The sequence below is a fragment of the Quercus lobata genome, chromosome 7 (genome assembly GCF_001633185.2).
Source record: "Quercus lobata isolate SW786 chromosome 7, ValleyOak3.0 Primary Assembly, whole genome shotgun sequence".
In the NCBI taxonomy this organism is placed as follows: Eukaryota; Viridiplantae; Streptophyta; class Magnoliopsida; order Fagales; family Fagaceae; genus Quercus; species Quercus lobata.
Genome location: NC_044910.1, coordinates 19,889,707 through 19,914,435, shown reverse-complemented (window position 1 = coordinate 19,914,435; position 24,729 = coordinate 19,889,707). Strand labels below are relative to the sequence as shown.

Sequence of the window (24,729 nt, the reverse complement as noted above, 5' to 3'; positions counted from 1 at the left end):
AGAGGGAACGCCCACTATCTTGCCAACGCCCTGGAGCAGCCCATTCTGCTGCCAAAGGACATGGCTGCCCTGAAGAATGTAAGGCAACAGGACCTCTTTCTATCCCTGAAGAGGGACTTGGCCTTGGTAAGCTTCTTAACATGCCTTAATAACCCCATGTTAGGCCACCTTTTCCTTATTTGATAAAGCATTCCTCTGTTGTTTTGTGTAGGCCATCTAGGAGGTCTTTATGACCAAGGAGTGGGTGAAGGAAGCCCGAAACGAGGCTAGGCTCAAGGGTAACTAGCAAGGCCTTGGGTGCAGCTGAGCAGAAGAACCAGGAGCTCACTGCAAAGTTAACTGCTGAGGAGAGGGGGCAAAAGAGCATTATGGCAGGCCTGAAGAACACTCAGGATTAAGCTGAGGAGCAGCGCAAAAAGCTCTACTATGCTTAGATAGAGCTGGCCATGACAAAATATCAGGTTTTGGATCTGAAGGCGAAGTTAGGAAAGGCCAAGGAGGCTGCTCGGGAGGCTAAGGAAGCTGCGAAGGCTTCGAAGCAGAAATTCTACAACCTTGGGGTGTAGGAGACTAAGGCCCGCCTAACAGAGGAGTTGGCTGAGGTCTACAAGGAATACTACCATGAGGTGTGGACAGAGGCACTCAACTTGGCCAGAATTCCTTCTGCTTCGGAGTGGAGAAAGGCTGAAAATATCTATTATCCCCAAGACCTCCACGAAGCTCCAGCAGCACTTCTGGGCCCTGGAGCAAATGCTACCCCTACGACAACTGCACATGAGTAGCTCTCTACCACCCAAACCTCTCTTCCTCCCCTAAGATCTCCAAAGGGTCTGGTAAGGCCGGTGACCAATGCCAAGGGGTGGAGGTGGCCAAGGGTAAGGAAGCTGGCCAGGGTAGTTCTCGGCCGAAGGACAAGGGCAAAGGTAAGGAGGCCAAGCCCCTATCAGAGACCAAGGGCCCAGAAGCTGCTCCCAAGGCTAAGGATGCTGCTTCCAAGACAAAGGAAGCTGCTCCCTAGGCCAAGGATGCTGCTCCCAAAGCAAAGGAAGCTGCTCCCAAGGCTACTAACCATCTTGTCTCCCAGCTCAGCAACAAAGAAGACTCTCCTCCAGCCAAGGCTTAACTTAGGACCTTTCTATTCTCTTTTTTCCTCTTTTTTTTTTTTTTTTTTTTTTTTTTTTGGTGGCAGTTTGCCATGTCTAAGATTTACCTCCCCTCTTGATCAATGAAAATATATCGACTTTTGTTTTATGGCAAATGAACCTTTGTTTTTCTCCTTTTTGCAATATTTATCTCTAATTGGTTGTGGTAACTGTTCTATCTTTTGATCAGAGGTTAGATTAATGAAGCTTCTAAGGGTGAAAACTCATATCTTAACAAAAAGCTAACAGTAATGAATTATTATTAAATTAAGTAAATTGAGCCCACGTAAATAATAAGAAAAATAACTAGGTGTTGGTACTAAAATTTGTATAATAAAACTCATATTTTAAGAGTACCTTATGAATGAACCTTATGAATGCACCTTCAAAATTCTTTAACCAAAACCCAGGGTAAGTCCTCGTTTTCTTAGGTTGATGAATATGCCGAGGTCCCATCCTTGGTGAACTTGAGAGGTGTTAATTTACCCAATGCCTGGGTCCGAGGGATCAGGCATGGCCAAGGTTCTGTTTAACTCTTGGAGAATTTAATTGAGGCATTAATTTGCCCAAGGCATGGGTTCGAGGGACTAGGCATGGCCAAGGTTCTATTTAACCTTAGAGAACTTAATTGAGGCGTTAATTTACCCAAGGCATGACCAAAAATCTGTTTAAAGTTCACACAAGTAATCAAGAATATTAATTTACCCAAGGTATATGGTCCGAGAAACTAGACATGACCAAGGTTCTAGTTAATATTCAAACAAGTAATCAAGAATATTAATTTACCCAAGGTATGTGGTCCGAGAAACCAAGCATGACCAAGGTTCTATTTAATATTCACACAAGTAATCAAAAATATTAATTTACCCAACCTCTTCTTAATTCCATTCACTATGACCTTATTGACAGCCTCGGCCTATCCATTCCCCTGTGGATAGGCTAGAGTGGAGTACTTATTCTCAATCCCCAATTCACAACAGTACTTCTTGAAAGTTTTGCTATCAAATTGAAGCTCATTGTTCGAGACAAGGGTATAAGGGATCCCAAACCGAGTGACAATATTTTTCCACATAAATCTCTTGGCATCCATATCTCTGATATTTACCAGGGGCTCAGCTTCAACCCACTTGGTGAAGTAATCAATGTCGACCAACAGCCACTTCCTATTTCCCACTGCTTTAAGGAAGGGCCCCCTACTAAGCAAAAGGTCAAGGGCTAGACAAAGGATTGAGGACACCCCCTGGCTGATGAATATTTAGGGTATATCTCTGACATTGGTCACACTTCTTCACATATTCGTGTGTTTCCTTTTACATAGTTGGCCACCAATACCCTTGGGTGAGGGCCCTATGAGACAGCAATCTGCCCCCTGTATGACTTCCACAAATCCCTTCGTGTAACTCTTCTAAGAGTGGTTCCACTACCTCAAGATGAATGCATAGCAAAAATGCATAGCAAATATGGCCTAAAAAAAGAGCGCTTGTATAACTTTTGATCCTCGGACAACCAGAACCGAGGAGCTTTTCTTCGCACTTTATCAGCCTCCCCCTTCTCCTCGGGCAAGATGTCATCCTTAAGAAATGGCACAATAGGATCCATCCAACTAGGCCCCACCCTAATTTGGTGAATAAGGACCCTCTCCCCTTTCATCTCAGTAGGCTTGCATAGATCTTCAACCTGGATAACCTGAGGTAAACTTCGCACTGAGGAGGTTGCAAGAGTGACAAGAGAGTTAGCATGCATGTTTCTGCTCCTTGGGATTTGTTGTAAGGAGAAAGATTCAAACCCTGATTGCAAGTGCCTAACTTGATTCAAATAATCCTGCATTCTCACATCCCTGGCTTCTAGTTCTCCCTTCACTTGGCCTACAACCAATCTCGAATCATAAAATATCTCCACTGTTCTTCCTCCCATTTTCTGAACCACAACCATTCCCACCAACAAAGTCTCGTACTCAACCTCATTGTTCATGGCTGAAAAGCCCAGCCTTAAGGATTTCTTAATGATGATCTTTTTAGGAGATACTATAACTAGCACCACTCCAGATCTCCTTTGATTTGCTGCACCATCAACATATACCTCCCAAGATAGAGGTTCCTGTAAGGAGATCATCCCAACTGATTTTTCATCCATGTTCGGCCTTTCACCATTTTCTTCTAATGAAGGCTCAACGAACTCAGCCACCAAATCTATAAGGACCTGGCCCTTTATAGAAGCGCGAGGCATATACTTAATATTGAAAGCTCCTAGGATCGTTCCCCATTTTGCAATCCTCCCTGTGTAATCAACTTTCTAAAGCAGTGATTGAAGAGGGAATTGGGTTAGAACCATAACAATGTGAGCCTGGAAGTAATGAGGGAGCTTCTGTGCAGCATGCACTACTGCCAAGATAGCCTTCTCCAATGGTAAATAGTGAATCTCTACCTTATGTAATGATTTGCTCACATAATAAACTAGTATCTACACTCCATCATCAACCCATATCAGTACAAGACTTACTGCATGTCAGGCTACAGCAATTTAAGCAAATAGAACCTCCTCCTCCTCAGGTTTGGACATAATAGGTGGCCAACAAAGATATTCCTTCAATCGCTAGAAGGCCGAGGAACATTTCTCTATCCATTCAAATCCCTTCTACTTATGCAACAACTGGAAGAAGGGCCTACACCTGTTTGCTGACCGAGAAATGAATCGATCCAAAGCGACAGTCATTCTTGTCAACTTCTGGACCTCTTTGGGATTTCGAGGAGGCTGCAGGTTGTTAATTGCTCTAATCTAATTAAGGTCAGCTTCAATTCCACGATGGGTAACCATATAACCTAAAAACTTGCCAAAACCTATGCCAAAAGAATATTTAGCGCCATTAAGGCGCAATTTGTGTTTCCTCAGTATCTCGAAAATATTCCTAAGGTGATCTATATGCTCGGACTCCACTTTACTCTTTACCACCATATCATCTATATACACCTCAATATTTTTGGCCAACTAAGGCTCAAACATCCTTGTTATCATCCTCTAGTAGGTAGACCCTGCATTTTTCAATCCAAAGGGCATTACTTTGTAATAGTAATTCCAAATGGGTGTAAGAAAAGCAGTCTTTTCCTGATCATCCAGAGCTAGTGGTATCTGATGATAGCCCTGAAAGGCGTCCAGAAAGCTCATCCGAGGATGGCCTACAGTTGTGTCCACTAATTGATCTATCCAAGGCAAGGGAAAAGGGTCCTTTGGGCAAGCTTTATTTAAATCTATAAAGTCTACACATACTCGCCACTTCCCAGTTTTCTTTTTTACCACCACTATGTTGGCCAGCCACTTGGGGTAAAATACCTCCTTTATGGCCCCAGCCCGCTTAAGCTTGAGCACTTCCCCCATAACAACCTCAGAATGTTCCCTAGATGAGCGCCAAGGTGGTTGCTTCTTGGGGATGGCAAATTTATTGACGTTTAAACGATGGCAAATGAAATTTGGATCCACCATAGGGGCCTCGTAGGCGCTCCACGCAAATACATCAATATTTTTTCCAAGAAAATCAATCAGCTCTTACCTCTCCCGAGGAGGCAGTTGAACTCCAACCTAAAAGAACTTCTCCTTATCGTCACTGATAACAACTTTTTCAAGCTGCTCACACTTTGCCCCTTCTACCACTACATCCATGGACAACATTGGCACCTTTGATTGCTATAAATCCCGGCCGACAGAGGTCGAGGACTCACCTCTAGTTTGATGTCTAATTACGGTCACCAAGCACTGCTTGGCCATAGACTAACTCCCCACCAGCTCCTCGACCTAGCCCCCAGATGGATACTTCACCTTCAAATGTAGGGTGGAAGAAACAACCCCCATGGCATGAAGCCAAGGCCTTGCCGCAATGGCAGTGCAAGAGGAGTACGCATCCACCACAATGAAATCTACCTCCACCACTTCTAATCCTGCCTACACAAGTAGTTTGATTTGACCCTTTGGGATAATAGTCTTCCTGTCGAAACCTACCAAGGGGGAGTTGTAGCAGGTTAGGTCCTTCAGTCTCAATCTAAGCCCCCTGTATAAATCAGGGTACATGATTTCTGCATTGCTGCCCTGACCTACCAGCACCCTCTTCACATTGTATCCCCCAATCCTTAGGGTAACCACTAGAGCATCATCATATGGTTGTGAGATTCCAACTTTATCTTCATCGGAAAAGTTCAAGGCTAGTCAGACCTTCACTCTACTCCTCTTCGGATCAGGAATCAAGTCCTCGACAAATGGTCGATCTATGGACATCACCCTGGATAGAAAGGAGCCAGTCCTTCCCAAAGTAGCAAGGATCACGCTAATCGTACCCAGCAGGGGTCTTGAAGAAGCATCTCTTTGTGCTCTTGACCCAGCCTGACTACCTTGCCCATTGGGCTGATACAGAAATTGTTTCAACTTCCCCACCTGCACTAATTGCTCCAGATGACTCCATAAAGTCTTGCAATCCTCAATAGTGTGCCCTCGTTCCTAGTGGTATTGACAATGAAAACTCTGATTATGTTTCATGGGGTCTCCTCCCATCTTATTTGGCCACTTAAAGTATGGCTCATTCTTAATTTTTTCTAAAACCTAGTGCACAAGTTCTCGAAATATAGTACTAACCACCTGAGTGGCAGCCAAACTAGGGTGTCCAACAAAATCTCTCCAAGGTCGGCTGTTATTGTGCTTGTCCGACCTGAAATCCCTCTGCTTTTGGGGGATCACCTTAGCCTTTCCCTTTCCTTGTTATTGATCCTCCTCGACCCACTTATACTCGTCAAAACGATCCATGAGCTGATGCACACTCCTAACAGGCTTCCTTGTTAGAGACTTTCTCAAATCATGCTCGACGGGTAGGCCGACCTTAAAGGTCCTTATGGCCACGTCATTGAAATTTCCATCAATCTCGTTAAACATCTCCTAGTACCTGTCATAATATGTTTTAGGGTCTCCCTTTCCCACATGGTCATGGACAACAAAGAGTCAAAAGGCCGAGGAACCCTGTTGCAAGTGACAAAACGAGCTCCAAACGCCCTAGTAAGCTCCTTAAAGGAATTAATGGAGCCTTCCCCTAGGCCATCAAACCACCTCATTGCCACAAGCCCCAAACTGGATGGGAACACCGTACACATCAAGGCTTCATTCTTGGAGTGAACAACCATCCTCTGGTTGAAGTGGCTCACATACTCCACAGGATCTGTTCTACTATTATACATGGTAAATGTTGGCTGAGTGAACAACTGAGGAAGTTTTCCTCCTTCAATTCTGCGTGTAAAAGGTAATTTGGAAATTTGGTTCAGTGACCTGAATTTTCTCAATAACTTTGCTAATTGTACCAGTTTGGAGGTCTTGAGTTTTGCTCAAAATCAGTTTGGAGGGATATTGCCTAACTTCATAGCCAACCTCCACGCAACTAAAATCTCTTTCTATGGGTTCAAATATGATCCATGGTAGCATCCCTATTAGGATTAGGAACCTTGTTAACTTAAACTTGTTGGGATTAGAAGGTAACTATTTGGGAGGTCCTCTACCAAATATTCTTGGGAAGCTTCGGAACTTAGAAAGATTAGAATTGAATGATAATGAATTTTCAGGGCTAATCCCTTCCTCCTTGGGTAACTTAACTGCATTAACAAGGCTCTATTTGGAAGAAAACAAATTTGAGGGTAGTATACCCCTAAATCTTGGAAACTGCAAAAAATTGCTTATACTAAACCTTTATAGTAACAATCTCAATGGCATGATATCAAAACAAGTTATTGGTCTTTCATCCCTTTCAATTTCTTTGGTCATGTTTCATAATTTTTTGATAGGTGCATTGCCATTTCAAGTGGGCAACTTAAGACTTCTTGGTGAGTTAGATCTCTCAATGAATAGATTATCAGGTGAAATTCCCACCACCCTTGAGACTTGTCTTAGTTTAGAGCGCTTGTATTGGGAGGGTAATTCATTTGAGGGAGCAATTCCCGAATCTTTGAAGACCTTAAGAGGTTTAGAAGATATAGATCTTTCGCATAATAACTTGTCTGGGCATATTCCCAAATTTCTTAGCATGCTTTTGTCATTTAAGCGTCTCAATATTTCTTATAATAATTTTGAAGGTGAAATGCCAAATGAAGGAATTTTTGCAAATGCAAGTGCAATTTCAATCTTTGGAAATGATAAGCTATGTGGTGGTTTCAAAGAATTACATTTATCTACATGATCAAGGAAAAATCATCATTTGCACAAGAAGCTTCTTTCACTTAAAATATTAATTCCCATCACTAGTATAATCATATTTGTACTTTTTCTATTGTATTTTTCTCGTACATGTTCTGTTGTAAAAAGTTTAAGAGAGAGAGCATCAACTACATCTTCCTTTGGCAATTACCCATATCTTATGCAAAACTCCTAGAATCAACAAAAGGGTTTTGAAAGAAAAATTTGATTGGTTTGGGTAGCTTTAGCTCTGTATACAAAGGAGTTCTTTCTAAAAATGGAGAATTTTTTGCAATTAAAGTATTAAACCTTCAACAACGAGGTGCTTCCAAGAGTTTCATTAACGAATTCCATGTTTTGAGAAGTATATGTTTGGTTGAATTTATTCAATCATGTGTTGGCTTTATTTCGTGCCAAATTTGCTTGTAATTTAGCAATTAGATACCCTGTATTTAGGTGGAAATAATGTAAGGGTTGTGTGTGAGAGAGTGTGAAGAAATTCAAGAATGTGTGCCTTTGGAGGTTTCTCGCGATTGGATCTCGCGAGTGGCTCGCAACTGGCAACCCGCCAAAATGTCACACATGTGAAGCATGCAGGAAGCTAAAGGGTCCCGACAGTTGGAGCACTACAAGACAAAAGGTACAGTCTGGCCTGGCAGTTATCTCACAACTCAAACTCACGACTCATCCCACTTGCAAGACTGAGTCACCAGAATGCCCTGTTATGTAGAAAAATGACCTTTCACATTCCTCAAGTATGCTACTATAAATACCGTTATACCCACGAAAAGTAGAGAGCTTCTAGAGAGAATTTTGAGAGAAAAACCCTAAAGAAAACCAAGATTGACTCATCCACAATCTTAGACATTTGATTCTCCAAATTCCTCTACTCTCACCCTCTCCATTGATATATCCTTGAAAGGTACATTTGCCAAATCCTTATCTCACCATACCCATATAAGTGAGGAGGTATTTTGGTGCTTGGGAAGCAATTTAGAGATGACCAATTCATTTGGTCGATGCAATGAGCTTATTGCAGGATCCAGGAAGCTAAAGAAAACACGGTTAGGCTTAACCCTGTTGAAGCAAGAAGCTTGGAGGGCTTAGGTGCATTGGGTAGATTAGGCTTGAAGGGTCTACTACTATTTGTATATCCCAACTTTATTCTTTAATGGATCATTTTACCACTTGGAGGGTGGCGGAGAGGTTTTTCGCCGAGTTCTTCGGTTTCCTTTTCGATAACACGTGCCGGTGTTATCCTTGTGTTTGCATCTCTCTAACCCTTACTCTCTATCTTTAATTGCTGCTATGTTGTGATTAATTATGGTGTAGAGTTGTTTATTTGTTTGGATTTTTGCTTGTACCTATTATTCCGCACATCTATTGTTTGGGTATAAGCTTGTGTTGGATAAATTTGAAATTGGGGGTCTAAACATTCATTAGTGTTTTTCACACTAATTGAACTTTCAATATACATCATCGTAATCTCCTCAAGATTATCTCTGCTTGCTTGAGCATACATCATAAAGGGGATGTCTTTAAGAGCTTAATTTTAGAGTTCATGTGCAATGAAAGTCCAGACGAATGGTTGCATCCTAAAGATGATGAGCAACATCAAAAAAAAATATTGAACTTTATTCAAAGATTGAACATAGCCATTGATGTTGCTAATGCATTAGAATATCTCCATCACCATTGCCAAACACCAATTGTTCATTGTGATCTAAAGCCAAGAAATATATTCCTTGATGAAGATATGGTAGCCCATGTTGGTGATTTTGGATTGGTGAAATTCCTCTTTGATGCATCAAAAAATCCCTACAGAACTCAAACCTTATCTTGTGGGCTAAAGTGTTCCATCGGGTACATTCCTCCAGGTAATTTTTTAACCAAATGAATCACACCACAAATATTGCGATGCATTTAATGTTAAACTAAATTAGGGACTCTTTAAAAAGTAATTATGCTCCTATTTGACACAGCTTTCTGCCCAAGAAAAAATGTTTGACACCATTGATCACTTGAAATAAATGTGACTTATGAAGGGACTTAAGTGCAAACTGTGCATGATGCATCTATATATATATATATATATATATATATATATATCTAAAAGCTAAAATGTAGCATTTAATATTGCTTCACTCCTATTGAGCCACCTTATCCTCCACCTCATACTTTTTTAAAATCCTTTTTTCCCTTATGATTTCTCTCTATTTTTTTTTAATAAAATAATTAAGTATAGATCATGGACAAACATGTTGATGCACTCTATTACTTACTATTCAACTGTTACCATTTATTTGTCTTAAATGCTAATGTTTTTGTTCTATGATCAATTCTTAATGCTAGTCTTTAGTCCCCCAACCAAGCCCCAATCCATTTTTAGGAAGTTTGTCCTTTGCTTTCTTTCTTATGCGCATCTCCTTCCTCATTACCAACAAGGGTTGGTTCTATGTAATTGTAGTTTGTACGCACATCAAGGAACCGTCATGCTTGTCAAGGCCAACAGCCATAGCTCCAATAAGTGTATTTGGGTTTGGCTTTGAAGTGTCCCTCCATTTCCATCCTCCTTCACCGTTATACTTGATCTTATTCAGCCGCCCAAATTGATTTCAACTTTTCGTTTTCTATTTTCTAATTTCAAGTAATTGTTAAAATTGAATAGTTCATTATATACAATTATAATTTCAAGTATAATGTCCAGCCCAAAGATGAGTTTTGTGTCTCTTCATTTATCTATTGTTTCAATGCTTCCTCTTCCAAATTTCAGTTTTTCACAACTTTTAATCTCTCTCACTCACACATCAATTATTTATTTAAAATTTGTGATGTTATATCTACAAACGTACATTCTAGATACGATCACCCCATCATCTACAACAACAAAAAGTAGCTCAATACTAATTGTTCTCCACGTTTTTCAATCAAGCTTTAATTTTCACCATTTTGAGAAGACATTGATTGTTTTTGTTAGAGATTTTCAAAGTTAAGTCAGTAATAGGATCACCATTGAGGTAAATAAAACACACAATTATAAATGATCTCTTTTTTTTCCTTTCTTTTTAGTATTCCTGCATTTAGTCTTTGTGAAGTTATTTTGATGTTTTCCTTCCCTAATTTTTTAAAGAAATTTAATTTTGTTATTCTTAATTGACTTGGAATTGTCAACTCAATTTTATTTGGTCCATCAGTATTGTGGGAATTCTTAATATTGATATGAAGCATATTGATAATGATTTTTTTTTTTTTGGTAGAATATTGGAAAAGAAAAAAATATATATTTAGTGTAGTAATTTTGTTATTGTTGCATCCCATGTGTTTGGTAAAATTATTTTTAGAAATCTTATGTGTTATTCTCAAATCTCTTTGTTATTTTTATTTTGGTCATTCTATTACAAATAATTAGCATCTCCATTATCAGATTTTTAACTAATCTAAGCTTTCTTGGTAAGCTTTTACTTTGCTTAGTTGATCATCTTTAAGGAAAATATCAAAAAGAGAATAAGACAAAATATAATTTACTCTGGAGCATCATTATGCTATTAATGTTTTTATGTATAAATACTTAAGGAACTTGATTAATTCTTTGTTAGAATTCAAAGTACTCTTTTTTCTAACCTCTTAGATTAATTTTTGGGGGTGCAAATGATAGCGTAGCATTAAAGACATTCTCTGTGGTATCCCACGTTTGTGGTTCAAACCCCACCATCCCCCCTCCAACACCATAGAGCTATGTAAAAAAAAAATTTTAAAAAAAGGTTAGTGTTAGTTTGAATTAAATTTGATGTTCCATTATTTACTTAAATATTTCATATATGCAATGCTTAATTCATTTAACATTTTTGAATTAATCTTTTTCCCCCCTTTTAGTCCCTTTTTATTTTGAAATTGCACAAACTCTATTACATAGTACCAGATTAAGCATATGTTGTAGGAACAACAAACGCAATGCCTAAGGTACCCCCACTTTTGCCCAATTAAGCATTACACCACATAAACTTCTCAATAGGGTTGGTTTTTATAATGAAGTCATTGGTATTTGTAATGCAAGCCTTAATGGAGAATAAACTTTTAAATTCCATATTTACAACATATGGAACATGAAAATGAATTTATCTGTACAAAGTTTTGAACAATAGTTTTTGAATAGTTTTGTATAATTACTATATAATTGTCGTAGTTTAAATATGTTAATGCCATCTTCATTCTAAAAAGTGAGAAACCATGAAAAGCGAAGAGCAAACTAACATAGTTGATAGTGATTGAAAATTCTTTGATTAATTCTTCTTGGTTGAACATGTACACTCCTTATAAAGCAATATCTTAATTTCACTAAATTGAAGGTAGTATATACAATTCAATCATTTTGCCAAACTTTTGTACTAAAGTTATAGATTTTGTCTTTGACATTTGCGTTGGATGATTTATGTATAGAATCAGCTATTCAAACTAAGAATTTCCCATCATATGTGTTGATACCGTATTTTGTCCGCCCTCAATTTGTGTGCCAGACCTCGAAAAATCCAAAAATGCTATTTTCTCTCCATGGGGCCACAAGGACACCTAGAATGACGTGGTGCAACTCATTCGAACACCAGAGCCCCCAAAGTGCCTTTTTCAGCTAAAATAACCAAAATGCCCCCGGTCACCCTAGGGTTGACCGAAGGTTAAACAAGGTCAAAATCCACACAAAACAACACTTTTCATAGTTTTACATCAAACCCAAGCTTCTCGAAGATTTTTTGCCACTTCAGCTAAGTTTGACCCTAAGTTGACTTTGGGTGGGCCCAAAAACCCTAATTTTGATCCGGCTGTCAGAACGGGTTAAAACTAATGTCATTGCGAAGATTATCAAATTCTAATTTCAACGACTATTCATAGGTCAAAATCAGAGTTAGAACGGCAGAGATATCACGAAAATCGGGATCATATACCGATCAATGCACCACTAACTTCCGAGAGCCATAACTTTTGATCCGACCGTTGGATTTTCAAGATCCATACCTTTTCAAAAATAGGAAGTCAAGATCTTTCCAGACCCGATCCGAGGCCTTTTGAAGGGCTGCCACCTCAAAAATCGTGTTGTTGCTATAAAAGGCCCCAAGCACCCTCCAGACCCAAAAAAAAAAAAAAAAAAAAAAAGAGAGACTCCCTTGATCCTGTGCTCTACTTGGACGATTTCTAAGCTTTTCTCCTCTCTTCCAAACACAAAAAAAACATCAAAGCCTCTTGATTCTTCCTTCTTCAACAAAAATACAAGGTATTGTTCTTATACCCAACCTTCTTCCCCTTGGTTCTACACCTTCTTCCCCATGTTTTCCTATGCTTTGTTCCTCTTTTTGTTCTAGGTTGATGTTAGGGTTACATGCTCACATGCTTGTATCGCATTTTTGGCCATGCCTTGCTTAGATCTATATTTTCACATGCACGTTTCTATGCCTATATGTCTAGATCTAAACACGCTTGTGTGCTCGGATCTATGTTCTCTACATGCTTTATGCTATCTTTCATGTGTTTGTGTGCTCCATGCCATGTTTGTGTGCCTAGACCTAGGCTATGTTTGTCATGCCATATGCTATTGTAGCCCTTTTGTTCCTTTATCACATTTTCTTTTGTTTTGGCCTAATGGTTAGGACCCGATCTAGACCCTATAGTCTTTGTCACTATCCATACACCAAGGCCCACATCAAGGGGTTTGGATCACCCTATTTGCATGTTTATGCTTGCTTGCTTCTGTGTTTTATGCTTGTATTAGCCTCTCTAGTTCTAGGCTTTGCCACGCTTGACACCTTTAGTGAGTTTGTGGCTATATGGTTACATCTGATGCCCGTGAGGCCTTGTTTGGATGTAACCATTTGGGATGCATTGCCATGATGTTGGTTGCTTCGTGTACACCTTTCCCCTTTCCGCTCCATGTGATGCTATGCTTGCCACACTTGTTTATGCCACCCGTTGGCATTCTATGCGTCTTTACATGCTTACTTATATGTTCATGCATGAGTCTTGCTTGCTAGTGTGTCGTCCATGCTTCAATGCAATGAAGTTATGGACATCCGATCCAAACCCACATTTGTCCTCCCGTGGACACCACATTTTGTTTGCTTTCTTGCTGGTTTACCTTTTTGCTTGTTTGCTTGCTTTCTTATTTCTTTGCTAGTCATGCCCATCATGCTTATTTGCTTTATGCCTTTTCATATGCTCTTGGCATCTTTTCCTTCCATTGCTTGTCTGTTGGATTCTTGTCTTTGCCTTTGCATGTACACTCATAGAGCGAGAACGCATGGAGCTAGGGCACGATCTCCTAGGCGCAAGCGAAAAGGGCGAGGAAGCAAGCATGTAGATATAAGCCAAGTGGCAATGTTTAGTAGTTTTAGGGGGCCTAGCCTCTCCCATTTGGTTATGTACTCTTTTAAAACCCCTTCCTTCCTCATCTCTAGAGTATGGCGACCCCTGTTTACTTTCCTGTATCTATATTTTGGGCCACGCTCTAGGGATGCAGGCATTTACTTTCCTACTCTGTGTGCTCGTATTGTGCATGATGTACGTACATATATACTTGTTCGCCCCTTCCAATGTGATTGTCACAGTCCATGTCACTAAGGCAAAGCGATGCCTAATTTCCACTGCAAAAGTAAGGTGACATGTCATTGGATTTTCGCCGTGGAAATCTGGCACTTCACTTGAATGCCTTAGGAAAGCATAGATTAGGACCACACCCATTCAAAAGCTAAACCTCAAAACCCCTATGTATGCAAAGCCCCGAAAGCCAACGCCAAAATCATGTTTTTTACTGACAATCTCTGAAAATTAAGGTTTTATCAAAACAAAGGATTGTCCTTGGACAGGCATTGTGGGGTGCCTAACATCTTCCCCACACGTAACCAAACTTCTGGACTCAAGAATCAAGATTTTTTGCCATCCACTTTAGATTAGGAAAAATGCCTTCTTTCTTAGCTTAGGATTGGTAATAAAATCAACTAGAAATAGGTGACCAATCACACCTTAGAAAAACCTAATGATTGGTGGCGACTCCATTTACCTTTGGTAATCACCTAAAATTTGGCCAAGATTCCTACCACACCAACAAAGGTAGAAAAATACCTTCCTCTATTGAGAGAGAGTGCTCTCGAAGCCCCGGGCAAACCACACACACCACTACACACTCGCACCCAATCAATCGTCGAGAGGGGCCTCCAATGGGCCCCGCACACGCAGAGGCATCGCCACGGCAAATGGTCGAACTAAGGCTTGACAGTGGCGGTTTTCCGCCTTGATTGAGGCCGGGCATCGACAATATAATACTCTTTGAAGATCTTATTAGTTGTATAGATGGTACTTTTGGTTAATGAGACAAGATTAATAAAACATGATTTTTATATAATTATATCTAGATGATACTGCAACGTCATGATGGATAGGTAGGTCTTATTTTACTATATAATCTAAGTAATTATATGGTTTATGAATTTGAAGAGTTATATATTGCGGGATTTATTCATATGTTCATATGGTGAAAAAACAGTTTGCTTTTTGCCTTTTGCATTTTATTTTACTTTATTTTATATTTCCACTTTATGATGGAGTATATGATTTATTGATTATTGTTAGGTTTTAGATCCTTGTAAACTAGATTGTTTAACCTAATTAATTAACCAAGTTAACACTTAGATTTATTATTCAAATCTAGGTTAAAACAAAACAATCATATCATGCAAAGCAGTGGAAAAATAAATAACACAACAATATGATGACCCATGAAAACCAAACCGGTAAAAAACCTAGAGAGGATATAACCTAGCTATCCTCAAAGTAAAAAGAAAATCCACTATAGAGAATAATTTACAATAAGACTTAGACCACTAAAATCCTATTGCTACCACATGTAGAACTTACTGACACAACCACGTGCAAGCTCAAAATCCACGGACTCCTTCTCTATTAAGCCTTTGCAACACAAGCACACACACTTGTGATAAAAAAACACAAACTCTCCTGTTTGTGACTCCAATACCACCCTTGAAGGTTTAGATCATCAGTGCCTTTGATGACTAGAGAAGGCAGCAACTTCTACAACACCGAATCTTGAGATTCTTCAAGGAATAACACCAGTAGAAGACTTTAGAGTGCTTTTGGGTACAAAACCCTAGATACAAAAGAGGCATATTCTTCTCTCTTTGAAAAGCCTTTTAAAAACGTGCTTGGGATTTCCTTTATATACTAGAAGAAGTATATCTGAAACCCTAATCCTTAATGGGCTTGAACTGTTGTTTGGGCCAACTTAAAATTCTGCAGATACGTGTTTCGATTGGTCGAGCCTGTCTTTCAATCGGTCAAACCAGGCAAATTTCGAATTCTTCTTTCTGCAGCTTGTATGTTCTTCAATCTTGACTTGTATCACCTTGAACATTGTCTAATAATACCTATAGACTCTAAGATCTATATCTAGACAAGTTTGTGTTCACGATTTGCCAATTGTTCTAAACTTTTAGAACCTAACAATTATGAGAAAGAAAGAAATGTCGATCTATATGTTGGAGAAAAATATATCTATAAGAGGTGGTTCGCATACATTTGTATAGTAATTAACAAAGTATACATGGTTATAACTTGGTCTAATAGTTCTTACATTATAAAATAAGAGATAACTTTTTTATTGCATTATGTCTCAAATTTTTCCGCGCTTGCATTGGTCTGCAACTAGTTAGTGGATAAATTTTAATCTCATAAGACCACTATTTATTACTAATAATGTATCAATGAATTGTAGAGTATGGGACGGGTGGCCAAGTTTCAACACCAAGAGACATTTACAGTTATGGGATACTCTTGTTCGAAACATTCACTGGAAAAAGACCTACCGATGAAATGTTAAAGATGGTTTGAACATTCACATGTTCATTGCAATGGCCTTGCCTGAACATGTCACTGATATAATTGACCCGTTGATGTTTTTTGAAGAGGACAAAGATGATGCTAATGATAGGAAAAATGAAGATGACATAGAAGAAAGATCAATCATCAAAGAAAATGATCCACGTGTCAATGTTAGTAGCAAAATGATAGATTGCTTGGTGTCAGTATTCCAAATTGGATTATCGTGTTCTACAACATCACCAAATGAGCGGATGTGTACAAATGTTGTCGTCAACGAAATGAATGCAATTAGGGACATTGTTCTTAAATTTAAGAAGGAGAAAAGAAGAAAGCTAGGTATGTTAACTCATTTTATTTGATTAATGGACCTACAAATCGGTCACTTATTTTTAATAGAATAAAAACATAAATCTAAAATTGAGAGAAAAAAAGATCTAAATGTTACTATTTGTTAACACTAATGGAATAAAGGCAATATAAATATATAATTGCTGTCAAGTTTGTTCATGTTGTTGCAAGAAAGAATTGCAATGGTAGCATTTCCTCTAATTTTGTCAGTCATGCAATTGTTGCGTTATTAATAAATTCATGTGATTGTTTGTTTTGCAGCATGATCAGATAGGATCGATGGAATCTCTATGTAATGACCCTTGATTGAGTAACATCTCCGAGGCTAGTGATGGCCATAAATTATAGGCTCGTGAAATTCAATTGTGCGATCTTTACAATTTGCTCATATGCTTCCTCAACCATTTATGCCATTATTTTCCAAATCAAAGGTAATAATTTAGATCGATGGCTCAGTGTTATTTATCAATTATCAATGACATTTTCTTAAACCACACTACCATAATATGGATTGTGCGATCCCTCCTTTGATTTGTAATATATGTTCAGTGCCATACACTTGGCCTTGGCCTTACTCTTCTTAACTTAGAAATGTTTGGGCAGGTATTATATTAATAGTTTCACTGGACCTATTCCTTTATCATTTTCTTTTCTTCATTGCTTTTCTTAATTTTCTTTCACTCTTAATATAGCTAATTAATCACTAAAAAATAACCGTTTTATTGAGCAATACATAATGTATAACTATTGTTTGATTTAATTCCTCGATCTCTCATACCCTTTGTACTCACATAGACTTATCAATCCTTTTGGTCTCAAGTCAAGCCCATCACAATGCAGGAAAAATGAATATATATCATTTGTCTCATTTTTTGTATTCCACTTTATACTTCACCAATTTGTCATATGATTCATTTTACTTTCCATATAAAATAAATAAAGTTTAAAATGAAATAAAATTAAATTAAATAAACAAACACATAACATATCACATGCAGTATATTGAGAAGGTCTGGTTATTATGCATGGTGCAGGCATGCATGCAGTATATTGAGATAGTTAATCTTATCTATTGTAATTTAGTTTTGTTGGAAAGAAGTCATAAAGGTCGAGTGGCTCTGTACCAAATTGAAATATACGGTAGTTTAGATGAATTATCACTCTATAATCTGTTGAATGTTGTATGTATTAGATTTATAATTGAGGATACAAGTTGAAATATAAAACAGAAAGACAACAAGAATTCAAAAATAGCAACAAATGCTTGCTTGAATTATTATGGAAAAGCCAGCCAATAAGTGATGGTACGTAATTGCAAGTTTTGCAAATTTTTAATCCATTTTTTGTTGCCTAGGAAAATTCCGCCAACCAGTACAAGAAAATTCCACACAAATATCCTGGTAGACTGTTATTTTATCCATAATCAAATAAAATAAAATAAAAATTATTGACTCTTTTTTTTTTCCTATAGAGTCCACCATAAGGTTGGAGATCCCAATAGGCCAAAGTGCCAATGCCAACTACTAAGCTCCTTAGTAACAACACATGCTTAGTCCTTGACACTTCTCCATAAGTTTATTGAAGTTACAGAAAACTCATTTAGTAACCAACAAATTCCAAGTTTTAGTAGTGAAAAAAAATGTAAGCATATAAAATTATGGGAAAAAATGTGTTAAGTAAAAAGAAAGGAATATCAATAGCTTCTATTAGGATTGTCAAGTCTGCATGTTACTGTTTCTTAACACTAATGGAATGGCCAAAATGGCCCATTAGCATTAATTTTTGAAATATTTAGCAACAGAGCACTGTTTCGGAAATAATTAGGGAAGTACCACTTTTTCCGAAAACGCCGCTATAGGGCCCGAAAACGTCACTATAGGGCTTAAAAAACGCCACTATAGGGCCCTTTGAACCTGTTATGGGACTTATAAAAATTTTTTGCAGGAAAACGCCGCTATAGGGCCCAAAAACGTCACTATAGGGCTTAAAAACGCCACTATAGGGCCCCTTGAACCTGTTATGGGACTTATAAAAAAATTTTGCAGGAAAACGCCGCTATAGGGCCCAAAAACGTCACTATAGGGCTTAAAAACGCCACTATAGGGCCCCTTGAACCTGTTATGGGACTTATAAAAAAATTTTGCAGGAAAACGCCGCTATAGGGCCCGAAAAAGTGGTATTTCCCTAATTATTTCCGAAACAGTGCTCTGTTGCTAAATATTTCAAAAATTAATGCTAATGGGCCATTTTGGCCCTAATGGAATTCATAAAATACAATTTCTGTTTGTTGACGTTAGTCTGTCTTACGCTTTTGCGTTAATTAATATATGTAGTTGTTTGTTTATACAACTAGCCTCTCTCGTGCTTAAAAAAATAAAAATAATAAAATTCTTCCCTGACAAATTATTCCTCAAGAAATGGTTTGTCGCCTACTGCACTTTTACAGTACCTGAACTTGACTTCCAATTCCTTTCTTAAGAAATTAACAATTCTAATTTGATTTTCAATTCCAATCCAACTTAGTTGGCGTACCGTGTACTTGGGTCTTGAAGCTACAGGAACTATCCCAGCTGTTAGGTTCTCAGAATTTAGATTTAAATATTTAGAATCATTGTTGTATTGTGTTGGCAAACCAAGAACAAAACATGTCTAGTCTAAGTGTTTAGGCAATGCTTAAATGTGCGTGTTTCAAGGTTCAAGTCCAGCTGATTGCAAAAAAAGGAAGTAAAGTTCTACCTTGCTCGACTGATCGAAAATCGCAGGCACAGTTTTTCTACAGAATTTTAAACAAGCCCAAGCCCGTGAAAATGTTTAGGGTTTCATCTAAACTTCTCCACATATAAAAGGAAAACTCTAACCACGTTTTGATGGTGCTGAAGAAGACTTGTGTGTTTTTCTTTTTGAGATTTGAGTAAGGATGGCAATTTCTGCCCGACCCGTAGGTACCCAGCCCAATAAAGAATAGGATTGGGTTTGGGTTTTTTGTTTTTTTAAAACCCGAAGCAAGTCCAGGTCGAGTCCGGGTTTTAGTAAAAACCCAGCCCGAATCCGAACCCAACCTGACCGGTTTAGAATAAAAATAAAATTACAAAAAAAAAAAAACCTATATATATATATATATATATAACTTATAACCTAACCCTAACCTCTCTTATTCTCACTCACTCATTTCAGCCGCATGCCAACTGCCCCCCTCCCTTGAGACCTTGGTCACAGCCCACAGATGACCTCAAAGCCTCAAAGACCTTCCCTTTTTTGTCTCCGATTTTTGCTACGAAAGGTTCTACAATATGTGATTGGAAGAGCAATTTTTTTAAAAAAAATTTACCCCCATTCTCCATGTGGGTTTGTGTTTTCTTTTACCTTTTTCGGTTAATTGAACTCTAAAAGTGTGACAGCCACTGTTTTTGTCAATGTCCTTTGTTTAATTTATATGGCCTGTACCTGCTGTATCTTACTAATTTAGCCTCCAAAAATGTTTTTTATTTTTATTTTTATTATTATACAAGCAAGAGCAATATACATGTGCAATGGCCTGAATTGGTTCTGGCTTCTCTCGTCATCTCTCATGTCCGTCTTTGGAAGTTTCGCATACATTGAACTCCTTGATTGAGTCATTCATTCCCATAAAATTTTTAAGAACACCTCGTTCTCTATCTTTTTTTCTTTTTCTTTTTCTTTTTTTCTGGGTTCATATCATCTCAATCATGTGAGTTGTTTGTGTTTGTGTTAGGATTTGTGTTTGTGTTTGTGATTTTGAAAGGGAAAATCATAAATCTGAAATTTTTGTGTTTGTGTGTTTGTGTTTGTGTTTGTGATTTTGAATGGGAAAATCATAAATCTGAATTTGTGGCATGGCTGGCGAGGCCTGCGGGTGCCTAACAGGTCGGGTTTGGGGTTAAGAAAAAAATCCGTTTAATAAACGGGTCGGGTCCAGGTATGAAAAACCCCGGCCCAAACCCAACCCATTGCCATTCCTAGATTTGAGAGGTTTTGTACCTTTTGACTACACAAGAATCTACCGGAGCCAAAACTACAATCAAGCATTGGTAGAACATAGTTGCTGCATCAAGATCATTACTGAGGGTGATCTAAAACCTTTGAGTTGGATCTCAAAGTCACAAGCAAGGTGGCTTGTGTTGTTATAAATCCAAGAAGAGGAGTCTGTGAATTCAAAGCTTGCATGTGGTCGTGTCAGTAAGTTACTACTGGAAATTTAGGGTTAAATCTTTTGTAAAAACTTCAATTCTCTTATAGTGGATTTGGTTTACCTTGAGGATAGTTAGGTCAAATCATCTCCAAGTTTTTACCTTGAAACGGTTCGTTTCATTGGTTTTCCTAAGTCATCATATCGTAGTGTTATTTATTTTCCGCTGCTTTGCATGATATGATTTATTTGTGTTTAACCTAGATCTGAATAATTAATCTAAGTAATCACTTGGTTAATATATTAAGTTAAACAATCTGATTTAAGGGGTCTAAACGAACATACACCAGCTTTGATAACACACTTTCTTTTCTCTAAATTGTAAATGTTATTTTTTTTTTCTCAAAATCCTGGACAATTCATAAGGAAGCTCTCCTAGTCCAGCCTTGGGTACAATTTTTGTTCAAGAATGAGATTTGATTTCATGTTTATGAAATCAGAAATAGAGTGTCTACAATGCCTCAACTTGTATTTCTAAATAATTTTTTTATAATACAGTGACTAAATTTTATGTCATCCATTAATATATAGCAATTCTTCTCTATTTTTTGGACCTTGGACCATCAGTATACCAACCTCTATTGCCTTAACGCAATCGGTCATTGTAAATAAACATGTGTGAAGGGAATATGCACAAAATTCCCAGATTAGTAAGATGCAAAAATAAAGAAAAAATATACGCCAAAGAAAAAAATTAATCACACACAAGACAATATTTACATGGTTCAGCAATTTGCCTACATCCACGTAGTTGCAGAGATTTCACTATTCTCAAAGAAAAAATACAAAATGCGACAGTACAGTTTTCTCTCTCAAAACAACATTAAAACCCTAATCTCCAAACAACAGTTTTTATATCCTACGCACATAATTCACAATGGGCTACAAAACGGGCCAAATAATTTTCACGAGGCTTATCAATGAGCGCTACTGCTTAGACCTATTGGCCCAAGCCTCCGCTTCATGGACTAAGCATCAGAAAATCTCCCATTAAAAACCGTAACAGTATTATTTTGGGTCGGGTCATAATCCGGATCAAACACAATTAGGCTCCACAAAACCCAATACATGTGAACTAACCACTTTCATAATTTTCAAAAATAAATAAATAGATAAAGCATCTTTAATTTCCTGATGAAAATTATTCCACAAGAAATGGGTCGTCACCTACCGCACTTACAGCATCTAGATTTTTTTCCAATACCTCTCTATCAATTCTATTGACTTTAAATTCCGCACCAACTCAGTTGGTGTACCAGGGTCTTGATGGAGACAACCTTACGGCAACTGTGATTGTTAACCCTTTTCTTTTGTATAAATTGTAATGTTTTTTGGCTTCTCCTCGACAATTCACCAGGAAGCTTTCCTAATTCCTAGTCCTAGTTAGCAGACATTGCCATCATCGGTGTTAAATTAACATCTAAATTTTGCTTCCAATTCCTTTCTATCAATTCTAATCTGACTTTCAATTCCACTTCCACACCAACTCAGTTGGTGGACCTTTCGGGTACTATCCTGCCTTTGATAGTACACTTTTCATCTTTATAAATTCACAAGGAAGCTCTCCTAGTTCTAGTTAGCAAGCACGATCAGCATCAGTGTTGGGACTTGTAACTTCTTCAACTAGTCTATGGCAATATTGTCTATCTGGTACGTACGATTCCTCTGATTTATAATACATATATCTTCCATAAATATACTATTTCACCATCATGCCAGAATAGACTGCATGGAAGCCTACAATCATACCTTGGCCATAGTACTGTTCCTATTCTTGAAATGTTTGATGGCAGTATTAAAAGTTTCACTGGACCTATTCCTTGATCATCTGGTTTGATAAATTGATCAATGACATTATTAAATGTTTGAAGGAGACTGCAAGAATGTATGTCGTCCTAAACCCAGACTCTTCCTCCTATCGGAGGATTCAATCAATCATCCAAGATGTCGATAATGTCATTGATGTCAATGTCATCCTAAACCCAGATTCTTCTTCCCATTGGCAGATTCAATCAATCATCCAAGATATCAATAGCGCCAATCAGTGCACTAAGTGTGTGTTTGGCATGGCTTAAAAAGCCAGCTTTTTTTATTATTCAATTTATTTTTGCTACTATTCATGATTCCACTGCTAGGATGCACAGATGCGGAAAAACGGCCGCTGCACCCGCGTCCGATGCAGCCCGACGCGCGAGCGACACCACTACCTGCGCATCGATGTCGCATCCATTTTTTTTTATCGTTTCCCGACTCATGCTAACTCAGCTCAGACTTAGGCCAATTTGCATTAAATCAGGCCGATTCGCGCCGACTAAGACCGTATTGGTCCATATCAGGCGAAATCGCCAATTCAGGCTGAAATTCAAAAAAAATAAAAAAAAAAGGTGCGAAACGCACCGTCTCACTCTCTCCGATTCATTCTCGTCTCACATCTCAACTCAGCTCCTCTTACTCTCATCTCTTCGTCTCTCTGTGCGCCTCCAGCTCCATGCCTCCACCATTTGATAACTGATAAGTTTTGCTTTTAACAAAACTTAGTTCTGTTTCTTAAAAGGCATTATTTTGTTTTTTTGTGCCTGACCAAACACGTGAGCCGCTAATACTGAGCCACATCTTCCTTTTTTTTTTTTCTTTCTTTTTTTAATTTTATTTTATGGAAAGCTACACCTATTTTAATACATGTCACATATACACTTAAATTAGGCTAGAGTAGAATTCTATCTTGTATAAAAATAAAAAAAAATTGTGGACTTATTACTATTTATTTATTTTTTTTATATTATTATTATTATTATTATATGAGTTTTCTATTATTATTATATAAAAAATCATGCTTAGCAATATATAAATAAAAATATTTTTAATAATTTTTTAATTGCTGCACCTCGCCGCAACTGCACCCTATTTTTTCAAAAATTACCAAGTTCTGCACCCGCACCCGAATCTGGAAACACACTCGTGCTTCATAACTCCACTGCACTTTTTGATGCTATTCATGGACCCCACTGTACTATTTCAGCTACGTTTTAGTTTTATTTATAGTATTTTCAACAAAAAATTTTCAGTTTCAACTAAATAAACTGTTTCCAAAAAGTTCTACTCAATATGTTTGAAGCGGGGTCACCACTTGAACGTGGTCTTGGGCAAGACCCACTTAAGCCGAATCTTGACCCTGAGGACTTGTTTAAACTTTAAAGGCCCATTGAGCTTTGACCTTAAGGGTTTTTCCTAATGGGCCTATTCCAATCTCATTAACTCCCAACTAGGTTCTGTGTTAGGATTGAGATAAGCTGGTCCCCATAATTGTATTTTGGGCTTGTATCAATACAAATCTTTTAATCATTTTTTTTTTTTTTTTTATGAAATCTTAATCATTTTTTAATATATAAAAGAAGTAGACTTATTGTACAACCGTTGGTATAGATGTAGACTTGTTGTCAATCATTTATCTTCAATGAATCTTGTTTTTAACAACGTACAGGCAAGGCCGCAAGGTATAAAATAAACAAATAAATAAGAATGATATATTAAATGAGAGAGAGAGAGAGTAGGTTTGGTTCCAATGCATAGGAAACTCTAAACCAATTGAGATATTGACATATATTAAATATTTGTCAGGTGTCAACATCTCAATGGATCTGGTGCTTCTATACACTGGATCCAATATTAAATATTTGTCAGGTGTCAACATCTCAATAAATTTAGTGCTTCTATAAACGGGATCCAATCCTTCTCCATGTGTATGTGTGTGTCTATATACATACATACATACATACATATATATATATATATATATATAACACTTATACAAAAAGAAGTGTGTCCATGAAATGGGGACGTATCTCACGAAGCAAGTTCCACGAACCATACTCTTACAGCATGTGAGTCTCATTGTTTTTTAGGGTGGGTTTGAGTAATAAACATGAAAGCTTTTTCAAATCATTTCAGCCCAAGCCTATA

General features: G+C 37.8%; 1 pseudogene; it reads left to right on the top strand.

The window, feature by feature from the left end:
• The first annotated feature begins 6,590 nt into the window (after positions 1-6,590).
• LOC115951727 lies at positions 6,591-16,828 on the top strand (annotated as a pseudogene).
• Positions 16,829-24,729: the final 7,901 nt, after the last annotated feature.